General features: G+C 47.8%; 1 pseudogene across 1 annotated transcript in view; it reads right to left on the reverse strand.

The window, feature by feature from the left end:
* The window catches only part of LOC147102590 (HUWE1-associated protein modifying stress responses pseudogene), a 23261-nt pseudogene extending 22433 nt beyond the window's left edge, over positions 1 to 828 (reverse strand). The window contains exon 1 of the transcript XR_015073187.1: positions 526 to 828. The product of XR_015073187.1 is annotated as an HUWE1-associated protein modifying stress responses pseudogene (transcript). The remainder of the gene's footprint in view (positions 1 to 525) is intronic.
* Between the last annotated feature and the right edge of the window lie 9147 nt (positions 829 to 9975).

Consider the following 9975-nt stretch of genomic DNA (forward strand, 5'->3'; position numbering starts at 1 on the left):
CTCCCCTCTTTCTTACCCCCCCAACCCCACCCCTCCCTCTTTCTTACCCCCCCCAACCCCCTCCCTCTTTCTTACCCCCCCCAACCCCCTCCCTCTTTCTTACCCCCCCCAACCCCCTCCCTCTTTCTTACCCCCCCCAACCCCCTCCCTCTTTCTTACCCCCCCCAACCCCTCCCTCTTTCTTACCCCCCCAACCCCCTCCCTCTTTCTTACCCCCCCCAACCCCCTCCCTCTTTCTTACCCCCCCAACCCCCTCCCTCTTTCTTACCCCCCCAACCCCCTCCCTCTTTCTTACCCCCCCCCAACCCCCTCCCTCTTTCTTACCCCCCCCCAACCCCCTCCCTCTTTCTTACCCCCCCCAACCCCCTCCCTCTTTCTTACCCCCCCCCCCCAACCCCCTCCCTCTTTCTTACCCCCCCCCACCCCCTCCCTCTTTCTTACCCCCCCCCACCCCCTCCCTCTTTCTTACCCCCCCCCAACCCCCTCCCTCTTTCTTACCCCCTCTCCCCTTCCTTCCCCCGGTACCTTTGTAGAGCTGGGCGATGGCGGTGGCCGAGTTCTGGAAGGAGAGCCACAGCCGCTGGCTCTCAGTCTCCGCGCCGCCGGCCCCGCTCTCCGCCGCTGCCCCGGGCCCCTGCCGCTCGTCCTCCTCCAGGCACTGCCGCTCCCAGCGGGACAGCCAGTTCTCAGGGCCATGGCCGGCCATCACCGAGTCGCTGGGGCCCTTGGACTCCTCCATCCGCGGCCCAGGAGAAGCCGCCCCACTACCGGCCGCCGCCGCTCACCCGGCCCCGCCTCCCGGCCCGACCCGACCCGGCCTAGCCGCCGCAGTGCGCCTGCGTGCCTCCGCTCGGCCGCGCCTCCCCCGCATCACTGCGCCTGCGCCGCCCGGCACGCTGGGAGCTGTAGTTTGTCTCTTGCCCAGCCACACGCACTGCACATGCGCTGTAGCCGCTCCCCACCCGGAGGTTGGCGTGTCTTCCGAGTGCGCCTGCGCAGCCGCCGTGTCCGCGCGGGCTTCTGGGAGCTGTAGTTGTTTCGCTGCGTGACGTCATGACAGCCCTGCGCTCCCGTGATGCAACTCAGTCCAGCGGGAGGGCGCAGCGCGATTGTGACGTCACTGGATGTGAGTCGAGCGCCAGTTTGTGGCCTGGTGTCCAGCGCCTCTTACAGTGTCTGAGGCACCTTTCACACCCTCAGCAGGTCCAAGGCCCACTGCAGAGACTGGAGCACCAAAATCCAGGCTGACTCTCCCAGTACCGTGCTGAGGAAGTGCTGCACTGTCGGAGGTGCCGTCTTTCGGATGAGGCGTTAAACTGCTTTCTCAGGTGGATGTAAAAGATGCCCTTGGCCACTATTCCGAAGAAGAGCAGGGGAGTTCTCCCAGGTGTCATAGAAACATGGAAGATAGGAGCAGCACGGTGGCATAGTGGTTAGCACTGTTGCCTCACAGCGCCAGGGACCCGGGTTCGAATCCGGCCTCGGGCGACTGTCTGTGTGGAGTTTGCACATTCTCCCCGTGTTTGCGTGGGTTTCCTCCGGGTGCTCCGGTTTCCTCCCACAGTCCAAAGATGTGCAGGTTAGGTTGATTGGCTATGATAAAAAATTGACCCTTAGTGTTAGGGGGATTAAATACGTGGGGTTATGGGGATAGGGTGGGATATGTGTTGGTGTAGGGGTTACGGGGATCGGGTGGGATATGTGTCGGTGCAGGCTCGATGGGCCGAAATGGCCTCTATCTGCACTGTGGGGTTTCTGTGATTTCTGTGAGGAGTAGGCCATACGGCCCCTCCTGGCTGATCATCCAAACTCAGTACCCTGTCCCTGCCTTCTCCCCATATCCCTTGATCACTTTAGCCTTAAGAAATATATGTAACTCCTTCTTGAATATATTTAATGAATTGGCCTCAACTATCTTCTGTGGTAGAGAATTCCACAGGTTCACCACTCTCTGGGTGAAGAAATTCCTCATCTCTGTCCTAAATGGCTTACCCCTTATCCTTAGACTGTGACCCCTGGTTCTGGACTCCCCGGCCACCAGGAACATCCTTCCTGCATCTAGTCTGTCTAGTCCTGTTAGAATTTTATAAGTTTCAATGAGATCCCCTCTCATTCTTCTAAACTCTAGCGAATATAAGCCTGAGTGCGAGTCAGCAGAGAGTGCTGAGAGTTTGGGTAAGTGTGAGAGTTCTTTAATTGTTATTTCTCTTTAAATCATTCTTGATAAGATTACTTAAGCAGTTTACGTAAAGGGGAAAAGTGAAATATTTGGGATTCTGTTGGTTTAAGAAGAGTAAAACAAGGTTACACTGCAGTAGGAGTAAATTGGCACAGCAGGCAGTGGAAACCAGTTTTCTAACCAATCAGCAGGGGTGACTCATTTGGCTGTAAACAAACAAACAGTATAAAAAGACCAGGCTAGTGGGAGCAAACACTGAGTGCGAGTCAGCAGAGAGTGCTGTGAGTTTGGGTAAGTGTGAGTTAGGGTAAGTGGGGTATTAGGTGCTCTTTTCAAACTTTAACTCTGGGTTGTAGTTAATAAGGCCTTTCTGGTGCAGAGTGACTGTTGGTAAACCATTTAACTGGTGTAATTAGAGGGATTGATTTAATTTAAATCCAATTAATTAAAGGGGATACTAGCATCTAAACTCGGGCAGAGAGTGTCCATAACTAACAATAAAAAATGTAATTAATTACATAGAATGGAGCAGGTGATGTGTTACTGTTGTGAGATGTGGGAGCTGGTGGACCCCATTGAGGCTCACGGTGATTACGTCTGTGACAAGTGTCTGCTGCTACAGGAACTGCAGCTCCGTGTTGATGAGCTGGAGTCTGAGCTTCAGACTGTGACCCCTGGTTCTGGACTCCCCGGCCACCAGGAACATCCTTCCTGCATCTAGTCTGTCTAGTCCTGTTAGAATTTTATAAGTTTCAATGAGATCCCCTCTTATTCTTCTAAAATCCAGCGAGTATAAGCCCAATCGACCCAATCTCTCCTCGTACGTCATTCCTGCCATCCCAGGTATCAGTCTGGTGAATCTTTGCTGCACTCTCTCCATGGCAAGGACATCCTTCCTCAGATAAGGCGACCAAAACTGCACACAATACTCAAGATGTGGTCTCACCAAGGCCCTGTACAACTGCAGCAAGACATCCTTGTTCCTGTACTCAAACCCTCTCGCTACGAAGACCAACATACCATTTGCCTTCTTAACCGCCAGCTGAACCTGCATGCTTACCTTCAGCGACTGGTGCACAAGGACACCCAGATCTCGTTGCACTTCCCCTTCTCCCAATCTATTGCCATTCAGATAATCTGCCTTCCTGTTTTTGCCACCAAAGTGGATAACCTTGCATTTATCCACATTATACTGCATCTGCCCAATCACCCAACCTGTCCAAATCATCCTGGAGTTTCTCGGCATCCTCCTCACAGCACACATGCCCACCCAGCTTTGTGTCGCCTGCAAACTTGGAGATATTACATCTCGTTCCCTTGTCTAGATCATTAATATATATTGTGAATAGCTGGGGTCCTAGGACCGATCCCTGCGGTACCCCACTAGTCACTGCCTGCCACTCGGAAAACAACCCGTTTACTCCAACTCTTTGCTTCCTGTCTGCCAACCAGTTCTTTATCCAAGTCAGTACCTTGCCCCCAATCCCATGTGCCTTAACTTTACACGCTAATCTCTTATGCGGGACCTTATCGAAAGCCTTCTGAAAGTCCAAATACACCACATCCACTGGTTCTCCCTTATCTTACCAGTTACATCCTCAAAAAATTCCAGTAGATTAGTCAAGCACGATTTACCTTTTGTAAGTCCATGTTGACTTTGTCCAGTCCTGTCACTGTTTTCCAAGTGCTCTGCTATTACGTCTTTTATAATGGACTCTAGCATTTTCCCCACTACTGATGTCAGGCTTACCGGTCTATAATTCCCCGTTTTCTCTCTACCACCTTTTTTGAATAGTGGGGTGACATTAGCTATCCTCCAATCCATGGGAACTGTTCCAGAGTCTATAGAATTTTGGAAGATGACCAGCAATGCATCTACTATTTCTAGGGCCACTTCCTTAAGTACTCTAGGATGTAGATTATCAGACCCTGGGGATTTATCGGCCTTCAATCCCGTCAATTTCCCTAACACCATTTCCCTACAAATACTGATTTCATTCAATTCCTCCCTCTCATTAGACCCTATGTTCCCTGACATCTCTGGGAGGTTATTTGTGTCCTCCTTTATGAAGACAGAACCAAAGTATGTATTTAATTGGTCTGCCATTTCTTTATTCCCCATTATAAATTCACCTGATTCTGACTGCAAGGGACCTACGCTTGACTTCACCAATCTTTTTCTCTTCACATATCTATAGAAGCTTTTACAGTCAGTTTTTATATTCCCTGCAAGCTAACTCTCATACTCTATTTTCCCCCTCTTAATTAATCCTCCCAGCACCGTGCTGAGGGAGTGCTGCACTGTCGGAGGTGCCGTCTTTCGGATGAGGCCCCATCTGCTTTCTCAGGTGGATGTAAAAGATGCCCATGGCCACTATTTCGAAGAAGAGCAGGGGAGTTCTCCCAGGTGTCCTGGCCAATATTTATCCCTCAATCATTATCACATTGCTGTTTGTGGGAGCTTGCTGTGCGCAAATTGGCTGGCGCATTTCCCACATTACAACAGTGACTACACTTCAAATAGTACTTCATTGGCTGTAGAGCGCTTTGGAACGTCCGGTGGTCGTGAAAGGCACTATATAAATGCAAGTTCTTCTTTCTTTCAGGACGTCCCAAAGCTGTTTACAGCCAATGAAATGCATCATAGACTTCAGTCCAAACCAAGAATCATAGAGCTATCTACTTTAATCCCATTTCCCTTCTCCATAACAACTTGTGGAAAAAAAATTCCCAAACTATTTTCATAGAGGGGGAAGAGGAACAGATATCCAGAGAGTTAAGTGAGGTGGCTGAACGCTTGGTTAAAAGGATGGGTTTGGAGATGGCATTTAATGATGAGGGAGGGAGACAGAGTGGAGGAGGAGTATCCAGAGGGATTTCAAGTGTTGAGTTAAGATGGCTGAAGGCTCTGGTATCAATAGTGGCGCAGAGGGTGCGGTGATGCTGATGCAAAGAGAGCTATTAACAATATAATTGCAAAATACTGCGGATGCTGGAAATCTGAAATAACAACAGAAAATGCTGGAAATACTCAGCAGGCCCGGCAGCATCCGTGCAATAGCCCGAGGACAGAGAGATCAGAGTGGGAGTGAAGCGGTGAATTAAAGTGACAGGCGACCGGAAGCTCAGGGTCACCCGTACGGACTGAACGGAGGTGTTCCGCAAAGCGGTCACCCAATCTGCGTTTGGTCTCCCCAATGTAGAGGAGACCGCATCGTGAGAAGCGAAACTTGTACTTCTTGCAATTTAATATACTGTATTCGCTGCTCACGATGCGGTCTCCTCTACATTGTTCCAATGAAGCTCAGCCTAAGCTCGAGGAACAGCACCTCATCTTTCGATTGGGCACTTTACAGCCTGCCGGACTCAACATTGAGTTCAACAATTTCAGATAATCCCTGCCCCCATTTCTCATGCAGTATGATTTTTGCCACTCCCATTTACAACATTTTATCTTTCCTGCCTCTTACAAAAGTACAGGATGTTCTTTCAATTCCTTCCTCCCCTCCTAACCCCCCCCCCCTCCCCCCTGTCTCTGCACCTGCTTATTATCTGTTACATCTCCAGCTTTTTCCAGTTCTGATGAAGGGTCCCAGACCTGAAACGTTAACTCTGTTTCTCTCTCCACAGATGCTGCCTGGCCTGCTGAGTATTTCCAGCATTTTCTGTTGTTATTTGAGCTATTAACAATGTTGGCTGGCATTGAGGCCAGGGAAAATAGGCGAGTTGGTTAGGAATTTGGTGGGGACAGAGTTCAGGGGATAGGAGGTAGTACAGATTAGGTTGGAGAGGCTGAAGGGGAGATGGAAGTGATTTAGGGGCTGGAGGCAGTGGAGGCAGGTTGTGGCTGAGGACTATACAGGTTTAGAAACGACTATCTCCATCCAGCGGACCTGTGCCATAGGTCACAGGCTCCTTACCCCACTTTACCTCTGGTTGCCTTCAATTGCCCCCTCTGGCAAAAATGTGACCGTCACCCTCTTAAAATTTATAACATCCTCCATATCCACCACCTCCCTGTCCTACAGCGTGTGCTAATATTGAACCCAACTACAGGCTCCAATATCTTCAATCTCCAATGAGGCAGCAATTCCAGTCCCTACAGGTGTGTGCGTGCTGTGTACTCACCCGTAGGGCCAACGGAAATGCCGGTTTTAGGCATGCGCTGGAAACCGGCATTCCCGATCTGACAGATCCTCCGGCTGCCCTGGAGAAGGGCCTCTGCGGGGGGAGAGTTCCATTTTTTGGAGACCCTCCACCCACAGAAAACACTTACAATTCTTGTGCCTGGTACCAGGATAAGAGTTGCAAAAAAGTTTGAAAAAAATTAAAAATTTCCACTGATTTATCATTTAAACATACTTTAAAGAAAGGTAAGTTTATTTTTAGCCCCATTAAAAACTTTAATTTTTTTTTTCAAAAAATAAAATTTTTGTTTAAAATACTTAATTTGTGTAATTTAAAGTCATTTTAAAAATGTGATTTAAAAAAAATAATTATTTGAAGTTTTACTATGTTTTGGGGCTGATCTCTATTCATATATTTGACGGGTCTTCCTGTCAAATCTATGAATGGAGATTCCCTGCTCTGATTGGCTCCCCATGGCCCACGTGATCCCAGGGACGCTGCGAACCGCCTGTGCCTCTGGGATACGTGGGCCCTGCGCACCGGTAGTTTGGAGAGGCCCAGCAACGGAACTCTGTGCTTCCCGGGAGCCCTCCGGTCCAGGCGCAGATTTTTCCAGATCGCAGCCCTCCGCCCGCGGGAGGCCTGCGATCGGAATATCTGGGCCAATATTTTCTTGAAGATCATAAAATATCTCAGTGAGTTCCCTGCTAAGCAGCTTTTTCCAAATGTACCCTTAGTCTTTCCTCATAGCTCAGATGCCCAATCCCATTTCTCAACTTAGATCCTTCTTCTTATAGGTGTTCCCACAATGCAAATCTGTCCAATGAGGAGAGAGCGATTGTGCCGTCACGTGACGTTACTTAATCAACAGGGAGTAGGGATAGTGGGTAAGTACTCCAATTTGCAGGATGTGAGTAGTGGTGTCCCCAGGGATCTGTACTGGGGCCTCAACTTTTCACTATATTTATCAATGACTTAGGGAGTTTGCTGACGACACCAAGTTAGGTGGCACAGTAAGTAGTGTAGATGAGAGCAGAAAGTTACAAAGGGACGTTGATAGATTAAGTAAGTGGGCAAAACTGTGGCAGATGAAGTTCAATGTGAGAAAGTGTGAGGTCATCCCCTTTGCACCTGAAGAACGATAGATCAGAGTATCTTCGAAATGGTGAGAAGCTGGGAACTGTGGAGGAGCGGAGAGAGTTAGGGGTCCAAGCACAGAAATCACTAAAGGCTGGTGGACAGGTACAAAAAATCATTTTAAAAGCTAATTTTTATCTCAAGAGGGCTGGAATCCAAAGGGGTGGAAGTTATGCTTGAGTTATATAAAGCTCAGGCTAGACCCCATCTGGAGCACCGCGTTCAGTCCTGGGCCCCGCCCCTCAGGAAGGATATACAGGAAACTTTTTTTTATCCGGCATGGACGGGACCGACGTGGTGCCGGTTCATCAAAAATTCCGGATAACCGAACGCTATAGTAAAAGATAGGGAGAGCTGACAGCTCCGTATAAAGCAACAAACCCTGTTGCTTAGCAACAACTGTAGAACAATGAGCACAAGTTGCAAGCGTCTCTGTAGCTTAGCAACAACTGCAGCCACACCCTTGCACAGCAACAGATGGAAGAAGGCAAATACAATATGAAGTAAAACTTACCTGAACCTACTCCTGAATTTTGCCGGTTAACCGAGATTTCTGGTTATTTAGGTGCCGGTAAATTGAAAGTTTCCTGGACTGGGAGGGGGAGCAGCGCAGATTCACCAGAATGATACCAGGGCTAAAAGGGTTAAATTATGCAGACTAGGCCTGTATTCCCTTGAGATTGGAAGATTAAAGGGTGATATAATTGAGGTGTTTAAGATGATTAAAGGGTTTGACAGGGTAGAGAGAGAGAAACTATTTCCTCTGGTCGGGAGAGTCCAGAACAAGAGGGCTTAACCTTAAAATTAGAGCCAGGCCATTCAGGGATGATGTCGGGAAGCACGTCTTCACACAAAGGGTAGTGGAAATCTGGAACTCTCTCCCCCAAAAAGCTGTTGAAGGTGGGGTTCAGTTGACAATTTCAAAACAGATTGCTAGATTTTCGTGATGCAAGGGTGTTAAAGGTTACGGAACAAAGATAGAGTTAAGATACAGATCAGCCGTGATCTAATTGAATGACGGAACAGGCTCGAGGGGCTGAATAGTCTGCTCCTGTTCCTATGACTGTGCAATTGCACAGAGCCCCGAACGGATCCCAGTCCGGACAGAGTGAAGCCGCAGCTTATTGAGGCTGGTAGTCAATTGAAAATTTCAAAACTGAGATTGATAGATTTTTGTTAGGCAACAGTATTAAGGGATGTGGGACCAAGGCAGGTGAATGGAGTTGAGATACAGATCAGCCATGATCTAATTGAATGGCAGAACAGGCTCGAGGGGCTGAATGGCCTCCTCCTGTTCCTATGTTTTTGCTGTTCACTGTAAGGCATTGACTGACCCCCCACCCGCTCCCCCTACCCGCTCCAAGCTGGGAAGTGCATGTGACCGGATTTTAGTATGATACAGATCAGCTATGATCGAGTGGCTGAATGGTTCCTATTTTATATTCCTACTGTTCGTTTCCCTTCTCCAGCTTCATAACTTCATATATAGATAAGTGTGACTTTGGTTGGAGGCCACCTACTCCTTGGAAAATAAGAGTTTAAATGGGGTAGAACTGCAAAGGGATCCACGGGTAAAGATTCACAAATCATTAAGAGTAGCAATAAAAACAGGAAATGCTGGAAATACTCAGCAGGTCAGGCAGCATCTGTGGAGAGAGAAACTGAGTTAACATTTCAGGTCAATGACCTTTCATCTGAACTGGAAGAAGTTAGAGATTTAATGCCTCTGAAAGGTCATCGACCTGAAACGTTAAATATTCCAGGGTACTTGACATTTTGAAAAGACAGGCAGAATGGAAAAGGAGGGGGGTGCGGTAGCCCTGATAATAAAGGATGACATAAGGACAGTAGTGAGAAAGGATCACGGCTCGGAAGATCAGGAAGTAGAATCAGTATGGGTGGAGATAAGAAATAACAAGGGACAGAAAGCACGGTGGGAGTAGTTTATAGGCCCTCTAACAGTAGCTACACCATTGGACAGGGTATTAATCAACAAATAATAGGAGCTTGTAACAAAGGTAATACAATAATCGTGGGGGACTTTAATCTTCATATAGACTGGGCAAATCAAATTGGCAAAGGTAGTCTAGAGGACAAGTTCATGGAAAGCATTCGAGACAGTTTCCTAGAACAATACATAGTGGAACCAACCAGGGAACAGGCTATTTTAGATGTTGTATAATGAGACATTGTTAATTAGTAATCTCATAGTAAAGGATCCTCTGGGGAAGAGTGACCATAATATGATAGAATTTCACATTGGGTTTGAGAGAGAAATACTTAAGCCCGAAACAAGGGTCTTAAACTTAAATAAAGCCAATTACATAGGTATGAAGGGTGAGTTGGCTAAGGTAGATTGGGAAATTAATTAAAAGGTATGATGGTAGATAAGCAGCAACAAACATTTAAAGAAATATTCTAAAATTCTCAACAAATATACATTCCATTGAGAAATAAAAACTCCACGGGAAAAGTGATCTAACTAAAGAAACTAAGGATAGTATTAGATGAAAAGAAGAGGCTTATAATGT

This window comes from Somniosus microcephalus, chromosome 21 (assembly GCF_052327205.1).
Source record: "Somniosus microcephalus isolate GS21.2 chromosome 21, FLI_Smic_1.0, whole genome shotgun sequence".
NCBI classification, from domain to species: domain Eukaryota; kingdom Metazoa; phylum Chordata; class Chondrichthyes; order Squaliformes; family Somniosidae; genus Somniosus; species Somniosus microcephalus.